At 44.5% G+C, this 15129-nt stretch overlaps 2 pseudogenes; both read left to right on the top strand.

Annotated features, from left to right (window-relative positions):
* The first annotated feature begins 2116 nt into the window (after positions 1 to 2116).
* Positions 2117 to 11811, top strand: LOC105742646 (annotated as a pseudogene).
* Positions 4033 to 4622, top strand: LOC111817608 (annotated as a pseudogene).
* Positions 11812 to 15129: the final 3318 nt, after the last annotated feature.

Raw genomic sequence — 15129 nt, 5'->3', positions numbered from 1 at the left:
AGTGTCTTCTGCAGTTGTACTGGGTGGACTCAGGGCCTGAGACTGCATTTTGTTCCTTCTCTTTGTCATTTTGTATACCACTGTCTTCTGACCTTTGATGTAGAGCTTAGATAGAGTTATTACCTTAGCACTGGGTCCAGATCTCTGAAGTTCAGATTCCTCCAGGTGGGTGTTGGTTGGATCTGGTTGCTGTGCTCCACTTCTTTCTGCTGCAGGCATTAAAGTTGAACCTTTTGTGTCTCTCTGGCAAGATGTTCTGCTCCTGAGTCAGCTGGGTGGGTCTTGCCTCTAGCCTCATTGCAGGGAGTTCTGCTGAAGGGTTCCTTTCTGGGTCTGCACTGTGGGATGAATGAAGATCTGTGGGCTCTGGGTGGTCTCACTCACTTGCCAGGCCTGCGGTCTGGGTCTGTTCAGGATTCCGTGGCCCCGGGTCCTCTCACTCACTCGCTGGGCCTGTGCTCTGGGTCTCAAACATTTTTATAATATCTGGAGATGACTGGGAGATGAAGTGGTTGTTGAGAACTATCTCCCCTTCAGGGCTAGCTGGGGTAGCTGGGCGTAGCGGGTGAAGGCCTTCAAGAGGCTTGCCATGAAGGCAGTTAGGTTTTCATTTGGACCCTGGATAATTTCTCTCAGCTTGTTCCAATTAACCACCTTTTGGGAAGCCTTTTTTAGCCCTGAAATCAGATAGATGAGCATTTGATCTGGGTGTGGGTGCCTTGCCCACTTGATTTTTTTGGTTTTGGTGATGTAAACATTCTATTTGCAGACATAGTATTTTCTATGAGCTTATGAAACTTATTTAAAAGTGCTATTCTATTACTTCTACTTTTAAATGTATCAAGCACCTCTACCTATCTAGAACTAGATTTTTCAAAAAAGAACTTTTCTGCTGTCATACAGCACTGATAATACAATTGCACATACATAGAGCAACAAAGGTTGTGATCTGAGACATCTCCTAAGTGCATCCATTTTGGCCCCATTTCCTTCTCTCTGCTTCAACCAGTGGACAAGCATGGGTGTACATAATGTTAGAGAGGGTTAAATCCAAAGCTCATTTACAGAGGACAAACTATTCTGTGTGTTTCAACACAAAGTTTATAAAATGTACTAACTTTACTACTTTGTCATACACTGGCAAACTCCTACATTCAGGGAGGAGGTGTTGCAAAATGTGGGTTTGTCTGCTATTTACACTATGTACACAGCAACACAAAACACTAAAAAAGATGTCTCAAAATGTCCAAGTACAAACACACTAACATAATGCCCTTTGCACCTGCTTCCCTTCCACCTCTTCCAAAGCACCGAACAAATACAAAGAGTACCATATTGTTCAAGAGGTGGTTTAACCATTCCATTCCCAATAGACAGTATTTCATATGAACTTTAGCAAAAAAATATTTAAAAAGTGATATTTTACTACCTCTACATTTAGCATACGTTGGGCACTTCTACACATCTAGGTAAGTCTAGATGTTTCAAGTAAGGACTCAATTTGTCCATTATATGCACAGCAGTCTTAAGTTAAACTGTACAAATGTAGCAATAGTTGAAAGTGTCTTGAAAATATGAATCTAGAACTCTTCCTTTCTCCACTAACCCAATCGGCTAAAATGCTCACACTTCCCGAAGACCATCTCCTGGGAATTTTATTACAAAACTTGTCAGTTTACTAACTACTTTAATCAAAACTGGCAACCTGCTCAACATCTAGGAAGACTAGATGTTGCAAAAGGTCCCATCTGGCCTTTACATACCCTCCCTACATGGCACAGTAACCAGAGCCCGCAGACCTAAGGGACAGTAACTCGCCTTGCTGCAGTGTCCTAGTTCAGCACTCTCCATGTCCTTCTCTTCCAAGAACCAGCCCATGAACAACGTGTACTACTCAAGGGAGCGTTTGCCTCCCCCTGTCCCCCATAACACCTCAAGTGAGTGTTAATAAGAAGAAATTTACAAAATGCATTATTTCACTACTTCTGCTTTCTTTCTTTCTTTCTTTCTTTCTTTCTTTCTTTCTTTCTTTCTTTCTTTCTTTCTTTCTTTCTTTTTTTGTGGAACTGGGGATTGAACTCAGGCCCTTGCACTTGCCAGGCAAGTACTTATTCTACTGAACCATCTCCCTGGCCCTACTTCTTCTTTCTAATGTGTTATCAGGCACTTTAGAACATCTCCAATGACCAGATATTTCAGTAAAGTACTTAGTATTGTCAAAAAAAAATATATATATATATAGTAATGAGGACTAAAATGCACACACAGAACAATGTTCACAATATGAACATCTTCGACATATATCCAGTCTGGTAGTGGACCTTCTTTTGTTCTCTGCTCTGTGTCCTCTAGCCCACAGAACAAACATGGACAAGTTACAACTCCTAGTGTCGCTTCTCCAGATGATCTAAGGAGCTCTATTTCAAAAAAAGTCACTTCCAGAAGCCATTTTTTTTTCTGTCATTTTTTAACAAGCAAATGGACATTTCTGAGATGTGTAGCTTTTCTAATTACTTTATCATATGTCAGCTACCTCTTCACAACTATACTGTCCACATGCAGCAAGCTTTCTTTTAAAAGGTTGGGGGAGATGTTGAAAGCAGCTTTTTCATTTTACATACACAGGCCTTCTAAGATGCCAGTAAATCTTCCCATGGGGCGGTGGGCATTTCCAATCAGGCCAGCGTGGAATGTTACTTTACGTCTCTCTCTGACAACAGCCCGAGGCCCGCCAGCCCTTACACTGGTCCTCAGCCTGAGTTCTCTCCTATATTTGCTTTGGTGGATGGGAGGTGCGGTTTCTTCCAATTGGGACAGAGCAGTCACCCCAGCACCCAGATCTGCCCCGTTCTATAGCCCTAAGGGGTCGAGCTTTCAGACCCACCTTCTTGGGCCCTTGATGTAAAGGCCTTCTGCACTCATCTGGAGGCTGCGACTCTTCACACTGAGCAACACTGCAACCCTTGTAAGGCGCCATGTCCTGGACCGCAGGCAGGTGCTTTGCCTAGGCTTGCAGGGTTGCGACGGAGACCCTGCAGCCTGAGGTATTGCAGCTCCAAGGCCACCGCTGCCTTTAGATCATCAAGATGACATGGAAGATCCGTTCCCATTGCCTAAAGCCTGGGTCCAGCCAGTGGGCAGTCATGGCGAGGGACCCAAGAGCCTACAGGGCAAAGGTGAGGCCCACTTTTGGGCATTCTAGGTCACCCACCGCCATCGGTGGGAGGGCCTGGAGGACGCTGGAGAAGCAGGACACGTCCTGAATCTTACCACACTCTCCTGCCTCTTGATTGATAGTTCCAATTAGGGTCTTGCCTAGGGACTGCATGAGCTCCCAGGGAACGTGGGGGGCGGCGGGGTTCATGAGGTGGACCTCATCAGCATGGGCCTCCTCAGAGAGACAGACAGACTCCTTTTACTCCTGGGTTAGGATGGAGGAAAGGATGAATTTAGCTGGTACAATTGAGTAAGATAATGAAATTCTTTTGTGTAGGTTGTAAGGTCTGTTGTGAAGGAGCCTACTTCTTTCTCTACCTGGGATATGCCCGCAAAGGACCAGGGTCGGTAGACGTTGACTCAAATCTCAGCGCTTGCCAGCTGACCCAAGGGAAAGAGTCCAGAGGTGGGAATTTGAGGGTTAAGCTGTTTAGAGCAGGTGTGGGAGGAGGGAGGAGACCAGGCTGGGGAAGATGGAGTAACAGGACTACAAGGGGAGTCAGACCAGGAGGCTGAATGAGAGGAGGCGGGGGACAAGGAGAAGCAGCCAGGGAGGTCTTGAGCCGCGGAGGAGAGGAAGGTGTAGCTGGCCTTTGGTATGGGGGAGGGAGGGCAGCCACCCCAGGGGGGTGATCAGCAGGTGGCTGACATTCGCAGCAACATGGAAGAGGGTCATCCAGGAGTTCAGGAAAAGACAGTGCAGAGGGGAGGTCTTCTAAGGTAGGAGGCTTAGATCTTTGGGCGAGAAGGATGTGTTGAGGTTTGCAAGCAAGACAGAGTTGGGGCTTGCCTTCCTTCTTGCCTCATGCCACCGATATGGTGTTCAGGTGCTTTGTGGAGGTTGGCCAGGTGGCCTGCATCTCCTTTGGACCTCATGCGGAGAGCTGGTTGTGATATTCGATGTCTTCGATCAGAAGAGGGCGCTGGTGGGTGGACACTGCATTCAGTGAGGCTCACCTATACTTCATTCTCGTCTCCACACAGCGCCCCCCAGAAGTACGTCTGACAAGCCTGGGAGAAGGCTGATATCTTCAAGAAATGGGCAGCCACCTGATCGGCCATGAAGATTGAAGCCCAAGAGAGAGAAAAGCCAAGATGACAGATTTTGATCATTACAAAGTCGTGAAAACAAAGCAAATGAGGAACAGGATAATCCAGAATGAAGGTAAGAACCGCAGAGGGCAGCTATCATGAAAACTTCTCCCAAGAAGGTACCTGTTGCAAAGGCTGCTGCTGCCGCCAACGCTAAGCTTCCACCCACGAAGCTCACTATGCCCGGCAAAAAGGCATCCTGCCAGAAGGCTGCTGCTGAGAAGGCGGCACCTGTCCCAAAGGCGCAGAAAACCCAAAAGGCCCCAGCTCACGAGGCTCAGAAGGCATCAAGTGAGAAAGTTTGTGGTTGTTAAAAAGGAATAAAAGTTCTTTTTAACACATTGGCAAATCTGTTAGGTGTGGATTTAAAAATGTGTTGCGATGGGATCGTGATCTTGTCAGAGGAGCCATAAACTCATGCTGTGGAGAGGAGACCTCCACCACCAAGGGCTCACTGGAGAGCATAATCACAGCACTCCAACGTTTTTCCATGAAAAAATATATAGGAGGTGGGGTTTTTCCCAACCCCATAGGTGAAAGAAAGAAAGAAAGAAGAAAGAAAGAGAAAGAAAGAAAGAAAAAGAAAGAAAGAAAGAAACAAAGAAAGAAAGAAAGAAAGAAAAAGAACTAAAGAAAGAGTTGGGGACAGCTATGAAGCATGAAAAAGGCCTGGACATGTGGAACTTTGGAGCATTTATCATTTCAGTGAGAAGTTACCTGGATTGGGGAGTTTATTAAAATCTAGAGTGCCATCTGGTGGCTAGATTGTGCCATTATCCAATTTGTATTGTGGGCAGACTGTTGGATAGAGATAAACTAGGCATATGACTTCGAGGTTGGAGAAGCCTATGGGGTCCCTAAGGACGGACTTGAGACAATCTAGGACAGAAGAATAGCTCTAAGAGGGTAATGAAGAAGAGTTACCCATAGTGGCAAAAAGACAAAAAAGGAGGGGTGGGTGAGACTGAGGGTGACAATCATGTTGCCGGAGGCCCAGAAGGGGCAAGAGGCCAATGCCCTCCGAGCAGGCATCCTCTGTTGGAGAGGAGGCTGAGAGGGATGAAGGAGAGTTTGGGTATGTCGACATGACTTTACCAGAGTAGAGGGGTTGTGCACTCAGAGGTGCAGAGCTGGGAAACCAGCCATCCAAATGAGGGATGGTAGCCCTCAGGGAGAAGTTAACATAAAGTAGAAAATGAAATAGCAGAAAAGGACATCAGTGAGGGAAAAATCTTGGCAGGAACCCTGAAGGAATTCAGAGGCGATCCAATCCAGTATGAGTGAAAGGAGTCGCAGGGGAGAGAGCTGAGGCAGAGGTCAGAATGAGACTTGGGAGAAGTCAGTGAGGAGATGAAAGATGGACTCCAGGAGATGGGACAGAGGAGACAGACGCGAAGGGAGAGGAAAACTTACAGTTTCAAATGAGGCGTCTGGATTCAGGCGTCAGCAATGAGTGATGTCTGAAGCTCGTGGTCTGCACAGAGGTTGGTCCGACGCTGACTGAGGAAAGATCAATCTCTGGGTCAGGAGGGACTGGCCAGGGCCTGGACCTAAGTGCCCCCCCCAGGGTTCAGTACCAGATGAAAGGTCAAAGCGAGGCAGCCGAAATCATGCAGAAATTGACCAGACACACTGACAAGCGTAAAGCAGGTCTATTGGAAGCTCACACGGAGGTGGAAGCTCACAAAGAGGGCTGTCTTGCAGATCAAGACAACATCAAATGAAGGGGGAATAGGAGACTTCATAGGATCTTTTAGGGAGGGTGATTGGAACAGCCAGGTTGCAGGTGGACATCATTTGTCTTCCTTGTGGTTGAATTTTGCTTAGGTCAGAGAGAAGTGAGCTGCCCGGAAAACTCTGAGTCCTGACCTATCACGCACCAAATGAATTCCAGTATCAGAAGTATTTAGCAATGGGAGATGGGCCATCCCTTGATCCTGCATCAGTTATGCCCTAGGTCCATGGAGCTCACCATCCTGGGAGAATAATGAACCCCTAAGGCAAGAAACAGGGTTCGTCATAGCAGCTGGTTGCTGTGGTCAGTGCCTAGCCTGGAAACCAATCTTCACCTCCTGCCTCTCCTAATTCTGTTCTCACTAGGACAAGAGACTGGAAGCTCACAGACCCTATCACTGAGAAAATTAAAGCCAATCATTCAGAGCACGGTGATTGAGTTTGCACCTGGGTCCTTCCCCATTCTTGGATTCTGAGAAGCAATGGCCATATATCCATAACACAACAACATTGTTATGCAGATTTAATGCAACTAAAGTAGAATGACATTAGCTTTTTTTCACCAACTAGAAAAAAAAAATCTAAAATTTATATGGAACATGAGGAGACTCAATAACCAAATCAGGCCCCCAAAATGCAAAGACCCAATCAAAAAATGGAGATCTGAGGTGAATATACATTTCTCACATGAAGAAGTACAAATGGCAAATAAGTATATGAAAAAACGTTCAACATCACTGGTCATTGGTCATTAGAGAAATGCAAGTTAAAAAACCCCCCAGAAGATTCCATCTCATCCCAGAAAGAATGGCTATTATCAAGACTAATAACAAATGCTGGAGGGGCTGTGAGGGAAAAGGAAGCCTTTTCCACTGTTGGCAGGAGTGTAAACTGGTACAACCACTATGGAAATCAGTGTAGAGATTCCTCAGAATGGTAGGGCTGGACGTCCCGTTCAACCCAGCTATTTCCCTCCTGAATATTTTTCCAGAAGAACTGTAAACATCATACCACAGTGATTTATGCACATCCATATTTATAGCAGTGCAACTTGTCAGAGCTAAATCTTGGAAACAACCCAGATGCCCATCAGCTGAGGAAAGGATAAGAAGATGTAGTATTTTTACACAATGGAGTGTTAGTTAGCTATAAAAAAGATAAACTAGAGGCTTTGTAAGTGAATGGATGCAGCTAGAGACCATCTCCATAAGTGAAATAAATCAGACCTGCGTGTGTGAACATCATATTGCCTCGCTAGTGTAAGAACCTTGAAGAGAAAATAAAATCTGAAAGGTGCAACAGATGTTTTGAAAGGGACAAAAATCTGTTCCAAGGGGAAGAAAAGCTGGGATGAGGAAAAGGACAAAAGAAAGAAGGTAGCAGTTAATGTGTAGAGTTTTCACCTTGCCCAATTCTTTATGACATTAGGAATGGTGCACATTTAGAAGACCAAGATGACAGGTACTCAGCATGGTTTCAAGAAACCATGTCATCTTGGTCTTCTAAATGTGTACCATTCCTCATGTCATATCAATTACTCTCTTTAGGGGCTGGGGATTTGGCTCAGTGGTAGAATGCTTGCCTAGCAAGCTGGAAGCCCAGGGTTTGGTCCTCGGCACCAAAAGCAAAAAATAAACCTCCCCTAAAAGCAATTCAACAACAAAAAAATAATACAGCAAAATAAAAAAAGACCAAAGACAAACGAGGCAACAATTACTCTCCCAGGGCGTGCTGAGACAGCAATTGAGACTGGGCGTGGTGTTGTGTGCCTGTAATCTCAGCGCTTGGGAGGATCATTACAAGTCCGATCTGTGTAGTGGGACCCTGTAGACCTTGTACTAAATACATGAAAATAAATAAATAAATAAATAAATAAATAAATAAATATAAAAAGATGGCAGAAAAAGAAGCAAAACATATCATCTTCTTTCAAAAAAGTAGCTCTATAACTTGTGAAGAATTTCTTGGGAGAGCAGCTGAAATCTGTGATGGAGCTGCTTAAGCAGCTGCTGGCCAGGAACAAATCCTCTCTGTGGGGTACAACCTGGTTCTGATTCGTCTGCTTTTTGGAAAGTGCTGGTGCAGGTGGCTTGCACCAAGACTGACAAAAGCAGTGGCATCATAGAGGCATCACAGGTCATGAGTTTGTCCCCGTTCACTCATCTTTATCGAGACCTCACACGTCAAGCCACAGCAGTGTTGGCTCAGAGCTCCAGCGCTGAAGGACCTGGTGCAAACTCAGCCTCTGACAAGGCTCGGACTCTGTCAAGGCTCAGCCTCTGACTCAGGTCTTGTCAGGCTGGCCTTGGATGGGAAGGGTGAAGCTGCTGACCAATGAGGAGTGTTGTACCTGCATGGGTGGACGGGCACATCTCACCTGCCTTATGCTCATAGCTTTGGCCAGAAATGTATTGATACATGGAGCACTCGACGCAGAAATTGCCCTATTTGTCCTCTAGAGGTGACTGCAACAGATGCACCTTGGGTGGTGTCAGATGCACCCACAGGAGAGGGAATGGCTAATGATATTCTCAGCATGGCTGACAGGGTGGGCAGCCTCCAGGCCAGGACCTACAATCCGGTGACCGTGGGCTACAAATTTATGGAAGAAAAACAGTGGTCTCTGGTGGCACAGATGCAGAAAAATGAATTCTTCCCATCCTCTTACTTTTGCTATTCTGATCATGTGTCTGATTTTTTAAATTAATTTTTTTTTTTTTAACTGAGGATTGAACTAAGGCCCTTGCACTTGCCAGGGAAGCACTTATTCTACTGAGCCAATTCCACAGCTTAAATTAACTTTCCATGCCTTCCATTCATGGTAAACTAAAATTTGCTACTGTTTTAGATTGTATTTTATCTATTCTACTGTATATTAGAACTAACTGTTCTTGAATCCTTGCTAGCAAGTAACAGCAATATTTTCAGAAGCTTTGGACAGATTACAGATTTTGAGAGCAGGTTTGTTCTGGAGTCTTTTTAATTAGGTTTCAAAACTCGAATTTTGAAAAGTTTCAGCCATCTGAGAGAAAAATTTTAATGAGTAAAAACCTAGACCGTGAAAGTGCATGTTACTACTTAAGTTAGTCTTTCTGCTGGAACCTGAGGAGCCTGTATTGCGCCCCCTTGTGGTTAGTTAATGCTCCTTTAATCATTTTTTTGCTTGAAGTGATCCACAATTTCTTAACTACGTAATTTCAGCAGTGTGTTTTTCAACTACATGGCTTTTACTTTAAAACTCATTATAAAATGATTTATAATTTGCGTTGAGATGATAAACCTGGAACTTTATCTTGTGAATGAATTTCTGCCAGAGAATCCTCTTGACTTCTGGAAATGCTTTTCCAAAACTGGAAAACTGTTCAAGCAGCTTTTGATAATGCTCATGATAATGTTTTGGCATTTCAGAAGGAAGTTTTTCATCACAATACACCGTTTTATATTTACAGCTTATAATGAGTAATTTAACATTGCTCTGTGTTACTTTTATTTTAACTTGAAGGCATCTTTCTGAGATTTCAAAGTCCTCGATTTTCTTAGGTTAAGAAAAGAAAATGGAGTGACTTCTTCCCCATCTGTCTGTAAAACACCTCTCAAGTTAGAAGATCATGTGGCTGTCTCATTGCTTCACTCTGTTTTCCTTAGTAAAAGTGGAATTACGGTCTTCGGTAGGACCTCAACCAATTCTAAGATCTTATGAAGTAAAAATAGTAACATTAACATTTCAGCATAGAAGAAACTAGGAAATGAAATCTCCTTTAAAACAATATTTTAACATTCCCTGTAAATTTTCTAACTTATTATTGGTAACTTGCAAATATTACTATTTTTCTAAGCATCAAGGTACACCTAGCTACTGCTTGTTGATGACAAAAGGTGTTGGATATTAAGATTTTAGTAAGTATGCAAATACAATCCATTTCAAGGAGGGAAATAAGAGTTTTCTCATAGTCTTTATAGTGAGCAGTTGAACAAGTCCAGATAGTTAAGTCCTGGATTCAAGCCTCTGGTCAGACCCCCCATATTATGGTCACAAAGGGACAAGTAAAAACCCTCTGACTTCAGCTTGTATGTCCATAGGTCACTTGGGGCCCTGGCTAATGCTTTCCAGTTTCTAGAGTATAAGGAGGATGGGTATTCTAGGTAGCTAAAAAAACATTTTTCACAGACTCAGGGATAGGGGTTACCTATTGTAGTGAGGTAGGCCAGTGGAGGACACTGGGCTTGTCAAACTCATTGGGCCTACAGTTCCATCAAACTATCCAAATCAAAGTCAACACCAGCACCAGCTTCTTGGAGGACTTAGATATCAGGCCACTATCAAGGCTTAAAGGGCAAGAGAATTGCATGACAGAGCCATTCAACTCTCTGCTTTGTCCAGTACGCAGTGATACGTCAAAAATCAAACATAGGAGTGCAGAAGCCCACTCAGGCTGGACTCACTGCTTTCCCTGCTCACTGGAAGGTCTCTGCCCTGGAAGAGACACTAATAACTGCTTCCTGCCCCAGCAGCCTAGTGAAGAACCACTTCATTACCAAGTCGGCTCTTAACTAGCTGGACTGGCCAGGTGGTATGCTCCTTCCACCCCTATGTGGTTCCCCTCAGCAGGACTGACCACTTGTCACCTAAAGGCACTCAGGCCCAGAAATGAGTGTCTTAGATACGACTGATGCCGTCTGCATGGACTCAGTATTGGGTCAGCAGGGAGAAAAATCCTAAAGATTTAGCTGCTGCTTTATAAACCTCCTATGTTGAAACCTAAGCCCACTAGGAGAGCATTGTTTCTTATTGCCAGTGTTCATGGAGCTGGATGTTAGAAAGTTCTGTAGATTCTTCATATTAGTGGCTAATTATCGTCTAGAAGTCTATGTTGTCTGTTGCGATTTCACCTTTGATGTTTTCAGTTTCACTCAAGTGGTTCATTTTGCCTCTTTTAGTTCATTTTCCAAGGGGTTTTTTATATCTTGTTGATTCTTTCAAATAATCTGCTCTTGAATTCCCAGAGTCTATATATTTCATTAATCTCTGCTCCAATCTTTATGACTTCCTTCCTTCGGATAGATTAGGGGTTGGGCTATTTCTTATTTTTCTAGCATCTTGAGGAGGATGCATATGATATCTATTTGAGCTTCCTCTACTTCTTGAACATGAGCATTGTAGCAATGAACCTTCCCCTTGGGACTGTTTTCATTGTGTCCTGTGGGTTTGGTTCTGTTGTACTGGCATTATTATTTCATCCAAGGAATTGCTTATTTCTTACTTCATTTTTTCTTTGATCAGAGTGGTACTCATATGTGTGTTATTTAATGTTCAGGTGTTTGGAAAATTCCCATGGTTTCTTTTGCATTTGATTTCCAGTGTCAGTGTGCTGTGATCTAAGGGCATACAGTAGATCCTTCAAGCACTTCTTTCTCTTTCTTCTTATTTTTGCTCTATATAGATGAAAACCTATCACATTCACAAATTGTTCTGTCCAGTTCACTGTTCAGGTCATAAGAACCTGGAAAGTACTGCTAATTCCTCCTACACCCAGTAATATATTTGGCAAAGTCTAAAGGGATGACCAGGAGATAAGGCTTTTGGGGGAAAGCCTGCCTCTGTCTGTGTCTGTCTCTCTGATCTTTCTCCATCTTTCTGTCTGTCTCTCTGTTTCTTTCTCTGTGCCTCTTTCTCTGAACCAATGGCCTCAAGCTGAGAAGGACCAATTTAAGGACTGGTTTAGTTTTCTTTCTGTGTTTTTCCCCTAGGAAGGCTCCACCCTCTCTTAAGTCTTTTCTTCTCTTTTCTCTTCCAAGATAGGTAGGAAGAAGCAGGTAGAAAAGGATGGTTAAAAAAAAAAAAGAATTACTGGAGGTTAGGTCCTCCAGTACTGGGGAGCACAGCAGAGAACCCACTACCTTCATTATCAGCATGTGCAGCTGCCCATTCACCTTCAGTCTCAATACCACAGCCATGTAAGGGGCGCGTCATTCAAGTCCTGCCACAGCATTCTTGTGGCAGTGGCTGGAGAGACAAATGAGTGTGCAGGAATGCTCAAGGAGACCCTGGGAGAAGCGTCATAAGGAAATGAGGCAAGTGGTTCACAGGGGAGGCAGCCGGTTGGGACAGTGAAGGCTCAGTATGTCACTTTGGGGACCATCTTGATCTGACCACAGGTATTTAGAAAGTAACCAATATAATCCCTCATAAGTAACTCTTACCTCTTTTCCCTACGCAATTTTCCAACATATGAGAGATACGTACAACCAGTAGAGTGGTGTGTGGGATGTTACTCTTAGATGGTAATAATAGCAGTGCCAGAATGTGGCTTCTCAAATCTGTGCTGTTTGGTTGAGGAAAGCCAAGGTACAGTCTTCTTTAGGTGAAGGCTCTTCTTTCCTGACTAAGAACCTCCCTCCAATCCAGGGAATGGAGTGCAGTGGGCTTGCTGCTGCCCTGGACCAGGACTCTTCCCTGGGTTCCCAATAAGATTTAGACTCTAGTCTCCTAAATCGTTTTTCTTTGGCCTCATGATAATTTATGCCTATGGAAGTTTGTTAATTTACATCCAAGTTTTCCAAGACAGTACAAAATATTTATTAAACCAAAGTCTGTAGCATATAATACAGGAAGGAGACAGATCTGAGATACCTCTTGTCTAGCATTGCCTTCCCTAAAATGTAAGGAAACAAAGATTCAGAGGTGGATTCTCTTCAGGCCTTGCTGGATTTTCTCCACACAGCACCAGTTTCCTTGATTAGTTCCTTAACCTGCAGAGCTGGCCATGTGTGAAGAGCTCCACCAACCCTCCTGCCATCACTCTCCACCACCCAGCACCACCATCACCACCACCATCATCAGCATCATCATTATTACTAGGTATTTGGCAGTGTAGTCTAGAGATAAAAAAGATAGAAGAAGCCTTTTTTAACTCCACAGACACAGAGAGAATCCAAGGGAAGATGCAGAGGATCCTCTGATCTGAAACAAAGAAGCTGAGACTTTCATGAACTTTTGCTAAAGGTGAAGTTTGAGAAACAGTTTTCATTACATGCAAGGAGCTGACTGGGGTCTCTCCTGCGTGTGTGGGAAAGGTGAGAGGAAACTGTATCCAGGGCTGGGCAGGGAGAAGGGGAAAGTGGTCACTGGGAAGACGAGCTGTTGTTTTAAGGGCTTCCGCCATGTTAGATGACCACCATAATAATTCAGCAATTCATACTAGGGCCAGAGTCTATCAATCATGATCTCACCTCCTGACAGAGATGAGATTTGTTGACACTGGAAAGTGATATAGGACACAAAGGGTAGACTGCACTGTTATTGGTTGTCAGACCGTATGAAGGGTGGGAGATGATGGCCTGTTTTTTTTCCTCCCATATCCCAACAGTTCTGACTGTGGCCACTGAAACTGCAGCTCTGCTACTTGACCGAACTTGCCTCTGCTTCTCACTGCAGCTGTTTCTATCCAGGTTGCCAGAGAATTCTCATGACAAAAAAAAAAAAACAATATTTGCTCCTATTTCCCACACTTTTTAGGCCCTCTCATTCCTATGTCAGACCCCAGGGCTCTGTGTTCTCTTTATTCCATTTCGTCTCTGTTAGCCCTTCCCTGATTGTGCTCAGTCACAGAACAACAAAATTCCGTAACACCCAGTTGCATAGACTTGACCTCACCATTTTCCATCTACAGCATTTCCTGTCATTCTCCATGTGTTTGAACTGCACTTGTGCCTCAAGTTCTGTATTGCTTGGGGACAGTGTCACTTAGTCAGGTCTCACAGCAAACCCTCATGCATCTGGATGAGCTCCTCCAACTTTCCCAGAGCCTGAGCCTGCAGCCACAGCTCTGCATCTGATTCTACTTTTGCTCTTCTGTGCAGTGCACTGAGTCTTGCACAAGGATGTACACATCCACCCCAGTGAAGAAATCTGCAATTGCTCCTGCAAGAATTGGAGGCTTTTGGACATTGCTAACGCAATGCCTTGAAATGTGCCCTCTAGCAGCTTACAGTACTGGGGTGAGATTTCCCAGGTTCAGGAGGGGCTTGACATTGGCTAATAACAGTGTTGAATATGCTCACCTTCATGGTGCAGATGCTCTTCTCAGTGCCTTGGAAGGCTTGCACACATTTCCTGGTTGCAGAAACAACTTTGGACATGACTTGAAGCACACCCTGCACAATGTTCCCTGTGTCCATCCATTCTGCCCAATTGCACGCGCTTGGCTTCAGCTTTCGCAGACAACTTGTATGAGAGGTCTACAATGCTGACAGAAGCACCAGTCACAGCAGCTGTTGCTCCCAGCCCCATCCCAGTGGCTGACAGCACCAGACTGCCACCAGCAGTCACAGGTGCCAGAGCCAGACCAAGGATGGCTAGGATGCCAGAGACAGCACCGATGGGGCCAGCTACCATGCTGGTGATGGTGCAGTCCTTGTGCACTTTGTCACTCTTGTCTGCAAGCATGTAGAGCTTAGGATGCCCTCCTCCAGCTCCTTTTTTATGTGAGGAAATGTGTTCAAGAACCTCTCCCCCACCTGAAGGCATTCATTAGTGTCTGTGTCACGTGTAATTAGAGCCTCACGCACAGCATCTGCCTCCTCCTTGGAACACTAAAAATCATGGGATAAGAAAGGCAGCTTGTCTGGTTGGAGAGCAGGCTCCATAGATGTGTGCTGAATTGACTGGACAAATAGCTCAGTAGATTAAAGCACCTGTAAGCAGGCGCAGGGGCCAGGGATTTGATCCCTGGGCCTGCAGTGTTGGACCTGCCCCTTGGGGGCTGTTAAAACAATTGAGACTGGGCGTGGTGGCGCACCTGTAATCCCAGCTCTTGGGAGGCTGTAAACAGGAGAATCACTACGGGTCTAATCTAGTAGTGAGATCCTGAACACCCTGTGGACCCTTCCTAAAATACAGCAAAAACAAGATGTGCACTGAATACATGACAGAGGTTCCTTATAGTCAAATGAAAAGCATTACCTACATGCACAGAATTTTCTTTTTTTTTTTTTTTTTCATTAAAAAACCCTTTATAGTCATTTCATGTCTGTCAGAAATCACAGAAATTAGGCAGAAAAAAACCCAAGGGACAAATACAAACAACA

This window comes from Octodon degus, unplaced genomic scaffold, assembly GCF_000260255.1.
Source record: "Octodon degus isolate 3935 unplaced genomic scaffold, OctDeg1.0 scaffold00064, whole genome shotgun sequence".
NCBI classification, from domain to species: Eukaryota; Metazoa; Chordata; class Mammalia; order Rodentia; family Octodontidae; genus Octodon; species Octodon degus.
This window is presented reverse-complemented; position numbering and strand designations above follow the sequence as displayed.